The following is a 19,849-nucleotide window of genomic DNA, read 5'->3' on the forward strand; positions in this document are numbered from 1 at the left end:
TCTCTCAGTAGGAAAGGCATGTGGCAGCAACTCAAAATAAATGCCCACCTGGTTAAGGAAACCTCGGCACTGAGTTGGCTCTCCCCCAAAGCGCTGTGGAAGAGGGGCAGAACCGGTCATACCCCGAAACACCGCAGGCGCAACAACAGGTGTCGGGGTAGACTCTGGCGCAACAACCGGAGCGGCAGTAGGAGCGAGCCCAGGAGCGACAACCGACCCATCGGCAACGGGAGCGAAATGAGCCGTGCGTTCAAGCAGGGTTTGCAACGCCACAGCGAACCGACCCAACAGGTGATCCTGCTGATCAAGTCTGGCAACCAGCGTGGGTAGCGAGGATGGCCCTGTACCGTCAGAATTCATGGCTTGGTCCTAATGTCACGGAACCATGAACCAGACGTACAACAAGAGATAAATGAAAATAAGAAGGCCTTATTGAAAATAAAGCTGTAAAGCAAAAGTCCAAACGGATGGTGAAACCGAGCAGAGTCTTTGCGAAGCCAGAGGTCAGGAACCAGAAGGGTAGTCAGACGAAGCCAGGATCAGGAACCAGCAGGGTAGTCAGACGAAGCCAGGATCAGGAACCAGCAGGGTAGTCAGACGAAGCCAGGATCAGGAACCAGCAGGGTAGTCAGACGAAGCCAGGATCAGGAACCAGAAGCAGCAGCAGTCTTAGAAGCATGTGAACACAAGAGGACCAAGCAAGGAACTGAAGCCACAGACCTCCTATATATATGAGCTAGGCATCCAGCTCCTCCCAGGGGAAGGAGGAGCCGCAGGGTGGAAGGCTACAAGAAACCCAGGACCCAAGATGGCCGCCAGCACATGTCAAACGAAGGAGAGCAGCAAGCAGGTAAGACCATGACAATGGGGCGTTGGCGTTCATCTTGTTTCGCCCGTTATATACCAGACCCCCAGGCAGAAATTTCTCAGGCTTTCTGTACACTGGCTTTGTAATGCTCAATAAATCTATAGTTACCTATTCAGAGTCTTTGGCCCCTTTTCTTGGTGTACCCACGGTCGTGGCTCCCGGCACACCCCAGCCACTAGGTTCAGGGTTAGGGTTCCCTCTCCCCAGCTTCTCGCTATCTCTAGCCCTGACCATAAATAGTTAAGGCTGAAGCTCAGCCTGTAGTTGTGGGAGGGGCATGTAGTATTTAGCCCCGCGCTTACCTCACTCCAGCCTGGCGTTCCTGCGGCGTGCCCCTCCCTCCCCTTTTCTTTCACTCTCACCTTTGGGTATGCCCCCTTTTCTTGGCGTACCCACGGTCGTTGCTCCCGGCACACCCCAGCCACTAGGTTCAGGGCTAGGGTTCCCTCTTTCCCGCTTCTCGCTATCTCTAGTCCTGACCATAATTGTTTATTGTCACCTGAAAATGTAAAATAAAAATTATTGAAATTTGATATTTGGGTATTTTGTGGTACCAGTTCTCTTTGTTGATTCATATTTAGGAGGTACACCCGTGTATGCACTGGTGGTGTAGATCCAGTTGAATGAAATTTATTAAGCTGTCAACTAGGTAGAGGAGGGGTATATTACACCCAAAAATTTGTGAATTTGACCATAAAATGTAACTGACAAATGTTTTTAATTTTTTACCGGTGTACTAGGTATAGCAGTGGTACTTCACACCAAAAAATTGCTGAATTTCACCAGAAAATGTAACTGACAATTATTATTTTTTGTTAACTGGCCTACTAGGTATAGCAGTGGTACTATACACCCAAAAATTGGTTAATTTCACCCGCAAATGTAACTGACAATTTTTTTTTTTTTTAAACGGCCTACTTGGTATAGCAGTGGTACATCACACCCAAAATTTGGTGAATTTCAACTGAAAATGTAACTGACAATTTATTTTTTTTTGTTAACCGGCCTACTAGGTATAGCAGTGGTACTATACACCCAAAAATTGGTTAATTTCACCAGAAAATGTTAATGACAATTTTATATATTTTTTTGTTAACCGGCCTACTAGGTATAGCAGTGGTACTATACACCCAAAAATCTGGTGAATTTCACCAGAAAATGTTAATGACAATTCTTTTTTTTTATTTTACCGGCCTACTAGGTATAGCAGTGGTACTATACACCCCAAAATTTGTGAATTTCACCCAAAAATGTAAATGACAAAGTAGTGAAATAATAATATAAATAATATAAAATAAAACACGTACAAAAAAAAAATATATATGATTTAGGAGGTGGAGTTACATATGGAGTAGGAGTTTGAGGAGGCGGTGGACGTAGCGGAGTAGGTGGAAGCGGCGGTGGAGGAGGACGAGATAGCCAACACAGGTTTTTGGTTTTAATTACATTTTTTTAAATTTAGGTACACTCCAAAAGAGTGTGAAATATCCAAAATACAAACATGAGCAATTGCGCTGCAGTATAACAATGGCTGGTTAGTGCCGGTATACATGTCTATTCTGGACAAGGTACCGAGAAGTCCTGAGGGATCCATGCCTGGTTCATTTTAATGAACGTGAGCTTGTCCACATTGGCTGTGGACAGGCGGCTGCGCTTGTCTGTGATGACGCTCCCTGCAGTGCTAAACACACGTTTAGCTGGTTGTGCTGGTTGTTGTGGCGTGCTGACAATGCTTTTCCACATTTCGGACATGCTAACCCTGCCTTCTGAGGTGCTGGCGGTGGCCCAGCTGCGTTGGCGACCTCTTTCTCTTCATCTGCCTTCGCCTTGTGCTTCCACTGTGCCCCCGTTGTCAGGTGGGAATGCTACCAGCAGCGCGTCTACCAGCGTGCGCTTGTACTCGCGCATCTTACGATCACGTTCCAGTGATGGAATTAAGGACGGTACGTTGTCCTTGCAACGGGGATCCAGCAGCGTGGCCGCCCAGTAATCAGCACAAGTTAGAATGCGGGCAACTCGGCGGTCGTTGCGGAGACACTGCAGCATGTAATCACTCATGTGTGCCAGGCTGCCCAGAGGCAACGAAAAACTCTCCTCTGTGCGAGGTGTATCGTCTGTGTCCTCTGTATCCCCCCATCCAAGCACCAGTGATGGCCATGATCTGGTCTGGGTGCCACCCTGCTGTGAACATGGTTCCTCCTCCTCCTCATTCTCCACCTCCTCATCCTCCAGAACTGTCTGGCTGGACAATTGTGTACCTTTGGTTTGTGGGTGCAGGAACCCACCCTCGGAGCCACTTGGGAATGACTGGCCGGAAACCCTACGAAATGATCCCTCTTCCTCCTCCTCCTCCTCCTCCTGTGCCACATCCTCTTCCATCATCGCCAGGAGCATTTTTTCAAAGGAGGCATAGAAGTGGGATAGTAACGCTGAGAACGGCGTTATCGGCACTGGCCATGTTGGTGGAGTACTCGAAACAGCGCAACAAGGAACAAAGGTCTTGCATGTAGGCCCAGTCATTGGTGGTGAAGTGGTGCTGTTCCGCCGAGCGACTCACCCGTGCGTGCTGCAGCTGAAACTCCACTATTGTCTGCTGCTGCTCACACAGTCTGGCCAGCATGTGCAAGGTGGAATTCCACCTTGTGGGCACGTCTCATATGAGGCGGTGAGCGGGAAGGCCGAATTTACGCTGCAGCGCTGACAGGCGAGCAGCAGCAGGGTGAGAACGCCGAAAGCGCGCACAGACGGCCCACACTTTATGCAGCAGCTCTGACATATCGGGGTCATTTTTAAGGAATCTCTGCACCACCAAATTCAGCACATGTGTCAGGCAAGGGATGTGCCTCAATCCGGCTAGTCCCAGAGCTGCTACGAGATTTCGCCCATTATCGCACACCACCAGGCCGGGCTTGAGGCTGATTGGCACAAACCACTCATCGGTCTGTTGTTCAAGGCCCGTCCACAGCTCCTGTGCGGTGTGGGGTTTGTCCCCAAACAGATAAGTTTTAAAACTGCCTGCTGTCGTTTACCCCTGCCTGTGCTGAAGTTGGTGGTGAAGGTGTTACGCTGACCAGGTGAGGAGCTGGTAGAGGATAAGGAAGCAGAGTAGGAGGAGGAAGCAACAGGAGGCAAACTGAAGCGCCCTGCAATATTTGGTGGTGGACGGACATGCGCCAAACTGCTATCTGCCTCAGGCCCAGCCGCCACTGCATTTACCCAGTATGCTGTTATGGAGATATAACGGCCCTGACCGTGCTTACTGGTCCACGTATCCATAGTCAGGTGCACCTTGCCACCTGATTTTGTCCCCAACTTGGTTGTGCAGGGAAGGGATGGCTCGCCTTGAAAAGTAGTGGCGGCTGGGGATGACTTACTGTGGGACAGCCACCCCCATAAGGCCTTTAAAACTATCCGTCTCCACCAGACAGAATGACAGCATTTCAAAAGCCAGTAATTTAGAAATGCTGGCATTCAGGGCTAGGGATCGCGGGTGGGTAGGAGGGTACTTCCTCTTCCTGCCTTGCTTTAGGCTCTGATTGCACAGCGTGCAAACCACTCATCTCTTGTCGTCAGCACATTGTGTGAAGAACTGCCACGCCAGGGAACTCCTTGGAGCTGGCTTTGGTGTGCTCGGTCCCTTGCTGCGGTGGGCAGTAGGATGCGTACTGTCTAGAGGACGGCCGCTCTGCTTTTGCACCCTGCTCCCTCTTCTGCTGTGCTGGTGGCTCTGTGCGACCACCGCCTCTTCCTACGAACTACATAGGTCACTTGCATGACCTTGATTCCATGTGGGGTCATCGTCCTCCACATCATCTTCCACCCAGTCTTCACCCCTGCCTTCCTTGTCGGTCTGTACACTTTCGAAAGCCCCAGCAGTTGGCACCTGTGTTTCGTCATCATCCGAGATGTGCTGCGATGGTCCTCCCATGTACTCATCTTGAAAGATAAGTGGTTGGGCATCGGTGCACTCAATCTCTTCTACTTCTGGGGCAGGGCTAGGTGGATGGCCCTGGGAAACCCTGCTAACAGAGTCATCAAAAAGCAGAAGAGACTGCTGCATGACTTGGGGCTCAGACTGCTTGGCTGATTTGCAAGGGGGTGAGGTGAAAGACTGATGGACATCGGCTGCAGGTGCCAACTGTGGTCTTTCAGCAGGAGACTGGGTGGGAGACAATGTGAAGGAACTGGATCCACCGTCAGCAACCCAATCTACTATCGCCTGTACTTGTTCAGGCCTCACCATTCCTAGAGCAGCATTAGGCCCGACCAAATACCGCTGCAGGTTTTGTCGCCTACTCGCACCTGAGGAAGGGGTTTCACTTGTGCGTGTAGCTGGCATAGATCGACCACGTCCTCTCCCTGCAACAGGAGCTCCACCAGCAGCACCACGACCTGGACCACGTCCTTTATTTGACGCTCTCCTCATATTTTTTGAATTTAGTATCTTGCCCTAAATGGGTGTTTAATTAATAGTAGAATAGAATGACAGTTTGTAAATGGTGTATCTCACATGGTCTGAACCAGACTAGGCCTCAATTAAAGATTTTTTGGCCCAAAATGGCTGTATTTCAAATGCCTGAATCAAACCCCTGTATGTAAAGGGTGTATCTCACATGGCCTGAACCAGTGTAGGCCTGAATTAAAGATTTATTTCCACAAAATGGCTGTATTTCAAATGGCTGAATCAATCCCCTGTATGTAGAGGGTGTATCTCACACGGTCTGAACCAGTGTAGTCCTGAATGAAATATTTCTTTGCCCAAAATGGCGGTATTTCACATGGCTGTATTTCAAATGCCTGAATCAAACCCCTATATATAGAGGGTGTATCTCACACGGTCTGAACCAGTGTAGGCCTGAATTTAATATTTCTTTGCACAAAATGGCTGTATTTCAAAAGACTGTATTTCAAATGCCTGAATCAAACCCCTGTATGTAGAGGGTGTATCTCACACGGTCTGAACCAGTGTAGGCCTGAATGAAATATTTATTTGCGCAAAATGGCTGTATTTCAAATGGCTGTATTTCAAATGCCTGAATCAAACCCCTGTATGTAGAGGGTGTATCTCACACGGTCTGAACCAGTGTAGGCCTAAATTAAATATTTCTTTGCCCAAAATGGCTGTATTTCAAATGGCTGTATTTCAAATGCCTGAATCAAACCCCTGTATTTAGAGGGTGTATCTCACACGGCCTGAACCAGTGTAGGCCAAAATTACATATTTCTTTGCAAACAATGGCTGTATTTCAAATGGATGTATTTCAAATGCCTGAATGAAACCCATGTATGTAGAGGGTGTATCTCACACGGTCTGAACCAGTGTAGGCCTGAATGAAATATTTCTTTGCCCAAAATGGCTATATTTCAAATGGCTGTATTTCAAATGCCTGAATCAAACCCCTGTATGTAGAGGGTGTATCTCACACGTCCTGAACCAGTGTAGGCCTGAATTCAATACTGGTGCACCAATTGGCGGTATTTTAAATGCCTGAATCAAACCCCTGTATGTAAAGGGTGTATCTCACAGGGCCTGAACCAGTGTAGGCCTAAATTAAATATTTCTTTGCCCAAAATGGCTGTATTTCAAATGCCTGAATCAAACCCCTGTATGTAGAGGGTGTATCTCACACAGCCTGAACCAGTGTAGGCCTAAATTAAATATTTCTTTCCCCAAAATGGCTGTATTTCAAATGGCTGTATTTCAAATTCCTGAATCAAACCCCTGTATGTAGAGGATGTATCTCACACGGTCTGAACCAGTGTAGTCCTGAATGAAATATTTCTTTGCCTAAAATGGCAGTATTTCAAATGCCTGTATTTCAAATGCCTGAATCAAACCCCTGTATGTAGAGGGTGTATCTCACAGGTCCTGAACCAGTGTAGGGCTGAATTCAATATTGGCTGAATTCAAATATTGGTGCCTGAATCAAACCCCTGTATGTAGAGGGTGTATCTCACATGGTGTGAACCAGTGTAGGCCTGAATGAAATATTTCTTTGCCCAAAATGGCTGTATTTCAAATGCTTGAATCAAACCCCTGTATGTAGAGGGTGTATCTCACACGGTCTGAACCAGTGTAGGCCTGAATGAAATATTTCTTTGCCCAAAATGGCTGTATTTTTAAATGGCTGTATTTCAAATGCCTGAATCCAACCCCTGTATGTAGAGGGTGCATCTCACAGGGCCTGAACCAGTGTAGGGCTGAATTTAATATTGGTGCACCAAATGGCGGTATTTCAAATCTCTGAATATAACCCAAATGTATTAAGGGTGTATCTCACAATGACATCTGCATCAAAGGCTGCCAACAATTTTTTTTTGGGCCCAAACAAGTGTTTGTTTAACAACTGAATTTGACAGCAGTATATAAGCCTGTAATTTCACACGTGCTGATGCTGCAAGGCCTGAAAATAGTGGTTTTTGGTCAACAGAGTGTGTTTTTAAAACCCCAGAAAATGATGGGTGTATTTCTAGCCTAAATTGCACACTGACTAATCCAGATGTTGTAGTTTGCCCAAAAAGTATTTTTTTGGTAACAGAATATGAAAGTTGTATATATTAAACTTGAATTTAACACTTGCAGATCAGGAAAATATTGTTTTTTGGCAAAAAAGTGTGTTTTTAAAACCCCAGAAAATGATGGGTGTATTTCTACCTTAAATTGCACACTGACTAATCCAGATGTTGTAGTTTGACCAAAAAATTGTCATTTGCAATGTCCCAAAAGCTCAGATGCAGTGCTGGTGCACTGAGCTTGCATAAAATGGCCGCCGCCGCCCATCTAACTAACAGAATTTAAAAAGTTTGTTTTTTTTGGTCAATGAGCTCAGGGCAGGGTAAAACGACCCACACAACTATTTCTCTGTAGATCGCTGAGTTAGATTCTCTCCTATTCTCTCCCTGAAATCACAGGTCCAGCAGCATCCTCTCCGTACACTTGTAACAGCAGAGTGACGTGCAGCGCTATGTGACATTCAGCTTATATAGAGGCTGGGTCACATGCTGCTCTGGCCAATCACAGCCATGCTATTAGTAGGCATGGCTGAGATGGCTTCTAAGGTCAGACAGTTAACCGCTTGTTGATTGGCTGCTCTGCAGCCTTTAAAAAAGCGCCAAGAAAGCACCGAACACCGAACCTGAACCCAAACTTTTACTGAAATGTTCGGGTTCGGGTCCGGGGTCCAAAAATCCTAAAGTTCGGTACTCAACCCTATGAAAGACCCATGCCTCATCCTCCCAGAGTCAGGATGTAAGTAGCAACAGTAGCAACACCAGCCACTTGGCCAGTAGTAGTAGTAGTAGTAGGCCACAGTGTTATTAAGGACAAGAAGGATAATATTGTGGACTGGGTGGCTCACTCCTTATCAATAGGATGATACGGAGGTCACCTCTGAGTCTGATGACATGTCCTGAAGCCAGGGGTCACAACATTTCTCCTGCTGCTCCTCCTTGTGCAGCGAGCCCTTGAGGATGGGGACCAGAGGATGGGAGTGGTAGGGGCTCTGACTATAGGATGTGTCACAGTGGCTGTCCTCAGGGCATTGTTCCCTAGGGCTGGTACAGTAAGAAAAGTGCGCACTTTTTCTTCCCTCTGGGAACTCCTGTAGTTGGGGGTCCTGCATGATGGTAGTTCGGAGTGCCTAGTATGGTATGCTAGAATGTGGTGTGATAGGAGCCAGTAAACAAGACAAAAGTAGAAGAATAAACATATCTGTTTTCTTGAGTGTAAGAAAAGAGTTGTAGTACATCCAATTATAGCAAAACACAGTTCTATCAGTACATAGTGCAACTCCTTCCCCAGATATTTTATCTCAAGATAACGCGATGAGTTAAGAAATTTGAGTTAAGAGCTGGAGTGCTAACCCTCCTACATCTGTAGTAATGTATGGCTTTTGGTAAGGGTGGAAGTTATGTCTCTCTTTATAGAGTATCTTACTAAAGTTTGAGCTACCTGGCAGAGAACGTGGGCCTCTCCTTGCAATTCTCTATGAAAGGTGCACATGATGGAGGACACCTGGAGCAGCTGTTATGGGCAGGGACATTACATGTCGTTTAGGGCCACTGGATCAATGTTTTTTGTGATAAGGCAGCACCACAGCAACAAGGCCAGATCCTATAGACACCTCCACATTTGTCTCTTCCTGTGTCGGGATTCGAACCAGTGACCAGCCATGTCCCAGGCAGTAGCTCTAGCCACTAGACTACCAACCCTTCTGGACATTTCCTTCTACTGAACTCTTTGATCTACCTTGTTCCAGCCTTGCCTTGTTAATCTCTGTGATTCCTTGCACCTGCTACTTCCTCTTTATAAGCCCAGCCTCTTGCACCAGATCCCTGCTGGTTATTGTTCTTCTGGACTTGATCCTGCTGCATCTACTGCTGTTCCTCTGCTGCTACTGCTACCAACTTGACTGCTGCCGACCTTGGAATTGTTCCCGACTACTCTTCTGCTTGTCCCTACCAACTGACCTGCTTCCACCGTTCCCGATCCGGATTGTCTGACCACGCACACTGCCGCCTGCCCTGACCCACCGCCTGCTAACCGATTACGCCTCTGTCTGATTACGCTGCAACTACAACCTGCCTGCGGTCCTTGCCACTGGGCTCCACCTCCAGCCAGCTATCCTCTGACTCAGGTGAGCCTGTAGGATTGTAACAGAATAACCAGCCAAAAAATGGAGTCCGCGATGGCCACCCTGCGCAAACAAGTCTCCGAACTTCAGGAGTTTGGCACCTCTGCCCAAAAGGAAATGACTCAACTTCAAGGCGCAATCCAGAGCCAACAGAGAGAAATTATCGATTTACAGCGTCAACTACTGGACGTACGCAGCGCGGTCACAGACTCCCGCATGCCTCTCCCGTCAAAGTTTAACGGCGATCGGAGCCAGTTTCGGGGGTTCCTCAACCAGTGCCGTATCTACTTTCAGATGCAGCCGGGCTCCTTTTCCTCGGACAGAAAGAAGATCCTGTTCATCATTAACCTTCTAACTGACGAGGCCCTGGCATGGGCATCCCCATATGTGGAGTCCCACAGTCTCTTATTAAATAATCTAGACAACTTCACCGCAGCCATGAGCCAAGTCTTCGACGACCCTAACCGCTGCGCGACTGCCGAGGCTAGGCTGCACAGTCTACGGCAGGGAAGACGCTCTGTAGCCGAGTATTCCTCCGAGTTCCGCCGCTGGGTCACGGACACCACCTGGAACCCCGCTGCTCAGAAAAGTCAATTTCGCCGCGGACTCTCCGAACTTATAAAGGATGAGCTCGCCAGGGTAGACGCCCCAGACGATCTGGATGACTTCGTCCAACTGTGCATCCGAATTGACCGGAGACTCGCGGAAAGAAGGAGAGAAAGACTCTGGTCCTTAGATAACAGGCCCGCGTACCCTTTCACTCCAATGACTCAGCCGGCTCACCAACCCTCCACCGAACCGATGCAGGTCGACACACTGCGCAAGACTCTATCGGCTGCTGAAAAGGAGAGACGACTGGCCGCGGGACTCTGCCTTTACTGTGGCGAGCCAGGGCACTTCGCTATTAGGTGCCCCAATAAGACTTGCCGAACCATTGCTGTCACTGAATTACGGGAATTACAACAAGCTACAATTTCACCCTTGGCCTCTGAAACCATGGACACTACAGGTACCGGGTCCCACTTCATTGTTCCCATCCTTATCACCATTGGGGAACGACAGCTTCCCTGCTCCGCAATGCTTGACTCGGGGGCCGGCGGAAATTTCATGGACTTGACCTTCGCCCATGAGAACAACATACCACTGGTAACCAGGGCAGCCCCCATCGATCTGGAAACCGTCGATGGGACCCCGCTCTCTTCTGGGCCGGTTACGCACCAGACCGCTGATCTTCAACTTCTCGTCGAACCCGATCATCAGGAAACCATTCACTTCTCCCTGATCACCTCCCCTAAGTTTCCGGTGATCCTAGGCATCCCTTGGTTGGAAACTCACAACCCCTCGGTGGACTGGGATGCCCGCTGCATACGGTTCCGCTCGGACTTTTGTTCTCAGAACTGTTTACGTAAATCCGTCCCTTCTCCGCCCGAAGAACCTACCATATTTGGACTATCCACCAAGGAGCTTTTACCCCCTCAATATCTGGAGTTCCAGGATGTCTGTGACAAGAGAAATGCAGACAAACTGCCCCCGCATCGGCCTTATGACTGCCCGATTGAGCTGCTACCTGGAGCCGAAATACCCTTCGGCAGTATATACTCCCTCTCCGAGCCGGAACTAAAGGCCCTGAAGGAGTACTTAGACGAAAATCTAAAAAAAGGTTTTATCCGACCTTCCACATCCCCTGCAGGGGCCCCTTTCTTCTTCGTGGAGAAAAAAGACTCTTCTCTACGCCCTTGCATAGATTATCGAAAGCTCAACAACGTTACTGTGAAGAACCGGTACCCTCTCCCCCTGATTTCTGAACTCCTTGAGAGACTTCGGGCGGCAAAAGTCTTCACTAAGCTCGATCTCCGAGGAGCCTACAACCTGGTCCGAATTCGCCCGGGGGACGAGTGGAAAACCGCCTTCCGAACCCGCTATGGTCACTTTGAGTATCTGGTCATGCCTTTCGGCCTCTGCAATGCCCCTGCTACCTTCCAACATTTTATCAACGACGTCCTCAGGGACATGCTTGACCAATTTGTGGTAGCATATCTGGACGATATTTTGATTTTCTCAGAAGACCCTGAACAACATCGTGGGCATGTCCGCAGGGTGCTACAGAAACTCCGTGAACAGTCTCTCTATATTAAGCTGGAGAAGTGCGAATTTGAACAGACTTCCACCCAATTCCTCGGCTATATTATTTCACCGGAGGGCTTAAGTATGGATCCCCGGAAAATCCAGGCCGTGACTGAGTGGCCTGCCCCGAAGAACGAAAAGGAGGTCCAGAGGTTTGTGGGTTTTGCAAACTTTTATCGGAAGTTCATCAGGAACTTTTCAAAAATCATCGCCCCAATCACTCAACTAACAAAAAAGACTGTCCCCTTCGGGTGGACTCCGGAGGCACAGGAGGCCTTTGCTAAACTGAAGTCCCTCTTCACCTCTGCCCCGATCCTGGCCCACCCAAACCCTGAATTACCATTTACGGTCGAGGTGGACGCCTCCGACGCTGCGGTGGGCGCAATTCTGTCTCAACGTTCAGGGGAAAAGATGCTCCTACACCCTTGCGCTTTCTTCTCCCGCCAGATGTCCCCCGCTGAACGGAATTACGACATCGGGAATAAGGAACTGCTGGCAATCAAGGACGCTTTCACCGAGTGGAGACACTTGCTGGAGGGGGCCCATAATCCCATCTCTGTATACACTGACCACCGGAACCTAGAGTTTATCCGCAGCGCCAAGAGACTCACCGCCAGACAGGCCAGGTGGAGTCTGTTTTTCTCCAGATTCAATTTTGTTATCTCCTATCGCCCTGGGTCGAAGAACGGCAAAGCGGATGCTCTCTCAAGGATGTTCTCTGAAACCTCTCAGATCAATGAGGCTCCGGCCGGTATCCTTCCCGACAGAAGCATCATAGGAGCCACCTACTTGAGGGAACTTCTGGGTTCCCTCAAGGAAGGGTATGAGAACGATCACCTCCTCACCTACCCACCTGGAGCTGTAAACCTTACTCTCAAGGGTGGCTACTGGTTGTACCGGGATCAGCAGTTGTACGTACCAGAATCTGCACGACTTGACGTACTTAAACTCAACCACGATTCCAAACCGGCCGGCCATCTGGGTATCAGAAGGACCCAGGAGCTCCTCTCCCGTTTCTTCTGGTGGCCAACTTACAGAAAAGATACCGAGAGGTTTGTCTCCTCATGCACGACGTGCGCCTGCAACAAGACCCCCCGCTCCTCCCCCGTGGGCTTGCTATGTCCACTCCCGGTTCCCTCCCGCCCCTGGGGTTCAATCTCCATGGACTTTATTGTGGAACTTCCTCCCTCCAAAGGCATGAACACCGTTCTGGTCGTCGTCGACCGTCTCACCAAAATGGCCCACTTCATCCCCTGCAAGGGCCTACCTACCGCCAAACAGACGGCCGATCTCGTACTCCGAGAGGTTTTTAGGCTACATGGGGCCCCGGACGATGTTGTTTCGGATCGGGGAGTACAGTTCACTTCCAGGTTCTGGAGAAACTTCTGTCAAGCCCTTGGGATCAAGGTGAACCTGTCTTCTGCGTTCCACCCCCAATCCAATGGGCAGACCGAGAGAACGAATCAAACCCTCGAGCAGTATTTGCGCTGTTTCGTCACCCATCTGCAGGACGACTGGCTGGACCACCTCTCTACGGCCGAGTTCGCCTATAACAATGCGGAGCACAGTTCTACCCAATACAGCCCGTTCTACGCTAACACCGGCCTACACCCAACCTTCATCCCTCACTTGCCCATTTCCACCACAGTCCCAGCTGTGGCCGAACGTCTTGCAAGTCTACAACAGGCACAGGAAAATATTCGGGACAATCTACATCGAGCCCAGAGCCGCTTCAAGCAGGCAGCGGATAAACACCGCAAACCCGCTCCGGAATTCCAGGTAGGGGACAAGGTGTGGCTCTCCACCAGAAACCTAAGCCCAAAGGTTCCCTCCCGGAAGTTGGGCCAAAAATACATGGGTCCTTTCCGGATCATGGCTCGAATCAACGAAGTCACCTTCCGACTCGACCTTCCCGACTCCATCCGAGTGCACCCGGTTTTCCACTGCTCTCTCCTGAAACCACATGTTGAGAACACTTTCCCAGGCCGCCACCCCCCTCCTCCTCCTCCGGTAAGAGTACAAGACCAGGAGGAATACACTGTGGCCAAGATCCTTGACTCCAGACTCCACCGTGGAAGGCTGCAGTATTTAGTTGGGTGGAAAGGCTATTCCCCCGAGGATAACTCCTGGGAGCCAGAGGAAAATGTCCATGCCCCCAGACTGGTAAAATCTTTCCACCAAAGACATCCCGATAAACCATCATCTGCGGCGCCCGGAGGTCACCTTGGAAGGGGGGGGAGTACTGTCGGGATTCGAACCAGTGACCAGCCATGTCCCAGGCAGTAGCTCTAGCCACTAGACTACCAACCCTTCTGGACATTTCCTTCTACTGAACTCTTTGATCTACCTTGTTCCAGCCTTGCCTTGGTAATCTCTGTGATTCCTTGCACCTGCTACTTCCTCTTTATAAGCCCAGCCTCTTGCACCAGATCCCTGCTGGTTATTGTTCTTCTGGACTTGATCCTGCTGCATCTACTGCTGTTCCTCTGCTGCTACTGCTACCAACTTGACTGCTGCCGACCTTGGAATTGTTCCCGACTACTCTTCTGCTTGTCCCTACCAACTGACCTGCTTCCACCGTTCCCGATCCGGATTGTCTGACCACGCACACTGCCGCCTGCTCTGACCCACCGCCTGCTAACCGATTACGCCTCTGTCTGATTACGCTGCAACTACAACCTGCCTGCGGTCCTTGCCACTGGGCTCCACCTCCAGCCAGCTATCCTCTGACTCAGGTGAGCCTGTAGGATTGTAACATCCTGGTTCCCATGCCAGGCTCTTATTTACCTCCTCCACCATGGACATCCTCACATCCTCAACAGTAGCAGAGCAGAGAGTCAGTCCAACTCCACCTCCCTCCTATCATATGTGTGAAGTGAAAGGATGTCATGTTGTGTTAGAGCTGATTGGTCTGGGCGAGAGTAGCCATACAACCAATGACTTGCTAAAGTGCATCAAGTAGAAAACACCCTGCAGGTTGTCTTCCTGCCAACTCCAACTGGCATTCCACCTTGCAGATGCTAGAGCATCTGTATGGGCATCGTAAAGCAGTGAATTATTTTGTCATGCACCAGACAACCTTAGCAGGATTCATGTGATGTTTTGAGGTCAGGCTGTAGCAGCCCTTCAAAGGAGCTGCAAAATCTGTCAGTAGGGACAACCGTGGCATAAACCATTTCATCCCCCTGACATTTATCTTAGAGCAGATGCTGCTCATGTTGATGCAACAAGGGATGTAAGAAGAACAACTTAAGCATTTTGCTGGTCATCCTGTAGCTTTTGAGAACCCACATGCAGGAGCTGCCTCCTCCATGTAGGAGGAGGAGGATGAGATGCTGCTACCAGCGGAAGAGTCAGTGGTGGAGGAGCAGGATGATGTTGCTGATGATGAGTACACTGGCAACGATGACCATTCATCTCAATGGGGGTGGAGCCGGAAAGAACTTGGTCCTCCGACACTGGCCAGAATGCTCGCTTGCTAATGACAGCAGTATCATTCACATGAAGCAGTCTGATAATTACTGGATAGCCATGCTTTTAGACCCTTGCTATCAAAACAAAATTTAGAATGTTTTCCTCTTATCAAAAGGGAGGCAGAATTACTTTATTACCAGGAGACACTGTGTACACAGCTTGCTGCAGCTTTCGGTGAGCAGACCCCTGCGTTCGCATATCTGAGGCCCCTCTCTGTCCCCTGCAGAGTAAACCACTTCCCGTCATCCCCATACCTCAAGGATTAGAAGCCGCAGCAGCAGCCAGTTCAGTATCATCAACATGATGGAACAATTCTTTCATGTGCCATGCTCGGCTGAGGCAAATCAGCAAACATAGATGTACCGCCTCAACACTCAGGTTCAGTCCTACCTGGACTTTGGCCTTTATCTGGTGCATACCATGTTCCCTGACTTCATGGACTTCTGCGCAGTCAGAATGGAACAGTGTCCCAAACTGGCCCAGTAGGCTCTCTCTGTTCTTTCTTGCCCAGCCTCCAGTGCCATCTTAGAGAGGGTTTTCAGCGCGGCAGTTGTCCTGCACCAATGTACAAAACAACACTTTTTTCAAACTAAATGAGTCATGGCACCGTGAGGATTTTCACACTCCTTCAGCTGAGACTAATAAATAGATTTGTCCTTGCTGATGGTGCACCATCATGTCGCTGCCGTTGTCTGCCTGCAAACAACATGTTATGTACTGTACCATATGGCTGTAACTGTCATCATGCCACTGTCACTGTCTGCCTACTATTATGTTCTGTACCATATGAATACTGCAGCTGCCGCCATCATGCCACTGTTGCTGTCTGCCTGTCTACCATTGTGTTCAATAACGTATGGCGGCTGCTGCTGCCATCATGCCACTGCCTGCCTACCATTATGTTCTGTGACAAATGTCTGATGCTGCCACTGCTGCCTACCATCATGTTCTGTACCATATGGCTGCTGCTGCCACTGCTGATAATCCCCTACTGCCCCTTACTGCACCTACCATTACTGCTACACAGTTGCCACTACTACTTCTATTACTACCCCTAAACAGACGCACACACATCTACTTCCTTGTCTATTCCATGCTGTGCTGCTACTACTGCCACTGCCACCACTGCTATTGCGACAAGTGCCACTATTACTCTACCCTTTCCACATCCACACTGTAAAGCTGCTGCTCCCAGTTAAAGGGGAATGTTTTTCCAGGCTAGTTCAGAAATAGACAGTCTTTCATCGGACAAATAACTCTTATTTGTGTATAAATACAACAGGTATTCTGCCCCTGTTAAGTCATAATTTTTGGATGCTTGTGCAGAACAAGCCACTCTTTTTTCTGACAATTAACACATGTGCGTGTAATTACTCGTAGACATACTGCCCTCATTAAGGCATAATTTTTTTTTGTAAATTCTTTATTTTAAGAGAATTTTCATAGATAAAGGAACAATGATACATATACTCTTGATCTAATACAAAATTGATACAAAATAATATTTCCGGCATCTCATATTAAGGCACATATTGTAACTACAAGTAGTTTGTACAAGGATAGCATATTCTTACGAGCATGAAAGTAGAGGCCAATATATACATAACCAGTACAAATACAGCAAATCAGCAATGTAATTACCTTTCTTGTAATATTGAAGTATAGACAGTATGAGGGCACCTTTAAATAAGATCTCATTTTTATAGTAGATGGGGCATCTACTATAGAGGCCACCAAGAGAATCATGTATCATGAAAATTAAAAGAAATAAGGTAGTACAAGTTAAAACAAAAACAGAACAAGAACTAGGGTCATCAAATAGCATCTAAGGGCTTTCCTTTAGAGGGCTATAACAATATCTATTGTTCTCTGGAAGGGCGAGCCATTCGAGAAGTTACGGGTTAATATTGTTTGACAAGTATGGGCGACCATATAGTGAGTCAAAGAGGTAGAAATGATTTACACCCTGGGCGCTGACATATGTATATAGGCGGAAGTAAAAATATAATAGTCATAAATAAGGAATATAATTAGGGATGAGCGAACCCGAACTGTATAGTTCGGGTTCGTACCGAATTTTGGGGTGTCCGTGACACGGACCCGAACCCGAACATTTTCGTAAAAGTCCGGGTTCGGGTTCGGTGTTCGGCGCTTTCTTGGCGCTTTTTGAAAGGCTGCAAAGCAGCCAATCAACAAGCGTCATACTACTTGCCCCAAGAGGTCATCACAGCCTTACCTACTATTGGCATGGCTGTGTTTGGCCAGTGCAGCATGTGACCCAGCCTCTATATAAGCATGGGTCACGTAGCGCTGCACGTCACTCTGCTGATTCAAGCATAGGGAGAGGTTGCTGCTGCGACGTTAGGGCGAGATAAGGCAGATTAACTCCTCCAAAAGACTTAATTCAGTGATCGATCTCCAGCTGTGGATCATTGAAGTGCTAATATCGACTTGCTCACTTTTTTTTAGGCTGCCCAGAGCGTTTTTAGATCACTTTTTTCTGGGGTGATCGGCGGCCATCTTGTGGCTTGTGGTGCGCCAGCACAAGCTACCACCAAGTGCTTTTAACCATCAATAGTGTGGTTATTTTTTGCTATATCCTACATCAGCTGCAGGCTGAGCCTGTGTCACCGAAGTGCATTTAACCATCAACAGTCTGGTTATTTTTTGGCCATTTACTACATCAGGTGCAGGCTGAGCCTGTGTCACCCAAGTGCATTTAACCATCAACAGTGTGGTTATTTTTTGGCCATATACTACATCAGGTGCAGGCTGAGCCTGTGTCACCCAAGTGCATTTAACCATCAACAGTGTGGTTAATTTTTGGCCATATACTACATCAGGTGCAGGCTGAGCCTGTGTCACCCAAGTGCATTTAACCCTCAACAGTGTGGTTAATTTTTGGCCATATACTACATCAGGTGCAGGCTGAGCCTATGTCACCCAAGTGCATTTAACCATCAATAGTGTGGTTATTTTTTGGCCATATACTACATCAGGGGCAAGTTGAGCCTGTCACCCAGCGCCTAAAAAATAGAACTGACATTTCTATTCAACCAAATCTGTACTGTTTTAGCTGGTCAAGTTATTTGTAGTGACCGTAAAAGCACAGTTTTTGTTCTGGGTTGAAAAACTATTCCCAAATTTGCCATTCTCAAAATAACTAAGTAGTTTATGTTATATGAGGCCTACTTGAAATCTATCCCAAAAAGGATATCTTAGATTCAAGGTGCTGATAGTGTCATTCAGAAAAACTTAACACACACGCAACCGTGCAGATATAAGTCTAATTCTATGATTAAACGTATACCTGTCACACAGCGCAAAAAAAAAATAGGTCTCACATTTCTATTCAACCAAATCTGTACTGTTTGAGCTGGTCAAGTTATTTGTAGTGACCGTAAAAGCACAGTTTTTGTTCTGGGTTGAAAAACTATTCCCAAATTTGACATTCTCAAAATAAGTAGTTTATGCTATATGAGGCCTACTTGAAATCTATCCCAAAAAGGATATCTTAGATTCAAGGGGCTGATATTGTCATTCAGAAAAACTTAACACACACGCTACCGTGCAGATACAAGTCTAATTCTGTGATTAAACGTATACCTGTCACACAGCGCAAAAAAAAATAGGTCTCACATTTCTATTCAACCAAATCTGTACTGTTTGAGCTGGTCAAGTTATTTGTAGTGACCGTAAAAGCACAGTTTTTGTTCTGGGGTGAAAAACTATTCCCAAATTTGACATTCTCAAAATAAGTAGTTTATGCTATATGAGGCCTACTTGAAATCTATCCCAAAAAGGATATCTTAGATTCAAGGTGCTGATAGTGTCATTCAGAAAAACTTAACACACACACTACCGTGCAGATACAAGTCTAATTCTGTGATTAAACGTATACCTGTCACACAGAGCAAAAAAAAATTAGGCCTCACATTTCTATTCAACCAAATCTGTACTGTTTGAGCTGGTCAAGTTATCTGTAGTGACCGTAAAAGCACAGTTTTAATTCTGGGTTGAAAAACTATTCCCAAATTTGACATTCTCAAAATAAGTAGTTTATGCTATATGAGGCCTACTTGAAATCTATCCCAAAAAGGATATCTTAGATTCAAGGTGCTTATAGTGTCATTCAGAAAAACTTAACACACACGCTACCGTGCAGATATAAGTCTAATTCTATGATTAAACGTATACCTGTCACACAGCGCAAAAAAAAATAGGTCTCACATTTCTATTCAACCAAATCTGTACTGTTTGAGCTGGTCAAGTTATTTGTAGTGACCGTAAAAGCACAGTTTTTGTTCTGGGTTGAAAAACTATTCCCAAATTTGACATTCTCAAAATAAGTAGTTTATGCTATATGAGGCCTACTTGAAATCTATCCCAAAAAGGATATCTTAGATTTGAGGTGCTGATAGTGTCATTCAGAAAAACTTAACACACACGCTACCGTGCAGATACAAGTCTAATTCTGTGATTAAACGTATACCTGTCACACAGCGCAAAAAAAAATAGGTCTCACATTTCTATTCAACCAAATCTGTACTGTTTGAGCTGGTCAAGTTATTTGTAGTGACCGTAAAAGCAGTTTTTGTTCTGGGTTGAAAAACTATTCCCAAATTTGACATTCTCAAAATAAGAAGTTTATGCAATATGAGGCCTACTTGAAATCTATCCCAAAAAGGATATCTTAGATTCAAGGTGCTGATAGTGTCATTCAGAAAAACTTAACACACACGCTACCGTG

This window comes from Bufo bufo, chromosome 1 (assembly GCF_905171765.1).
Source record: "Bufo bufo chromosome 1, aBufBuf1.1, whole genome shotgun sequence".
NCBI lineage: Eukaryota > Metazoa > Chordata > Amphibia > Anura > Bufonidae > Bufo > Bufo bufo.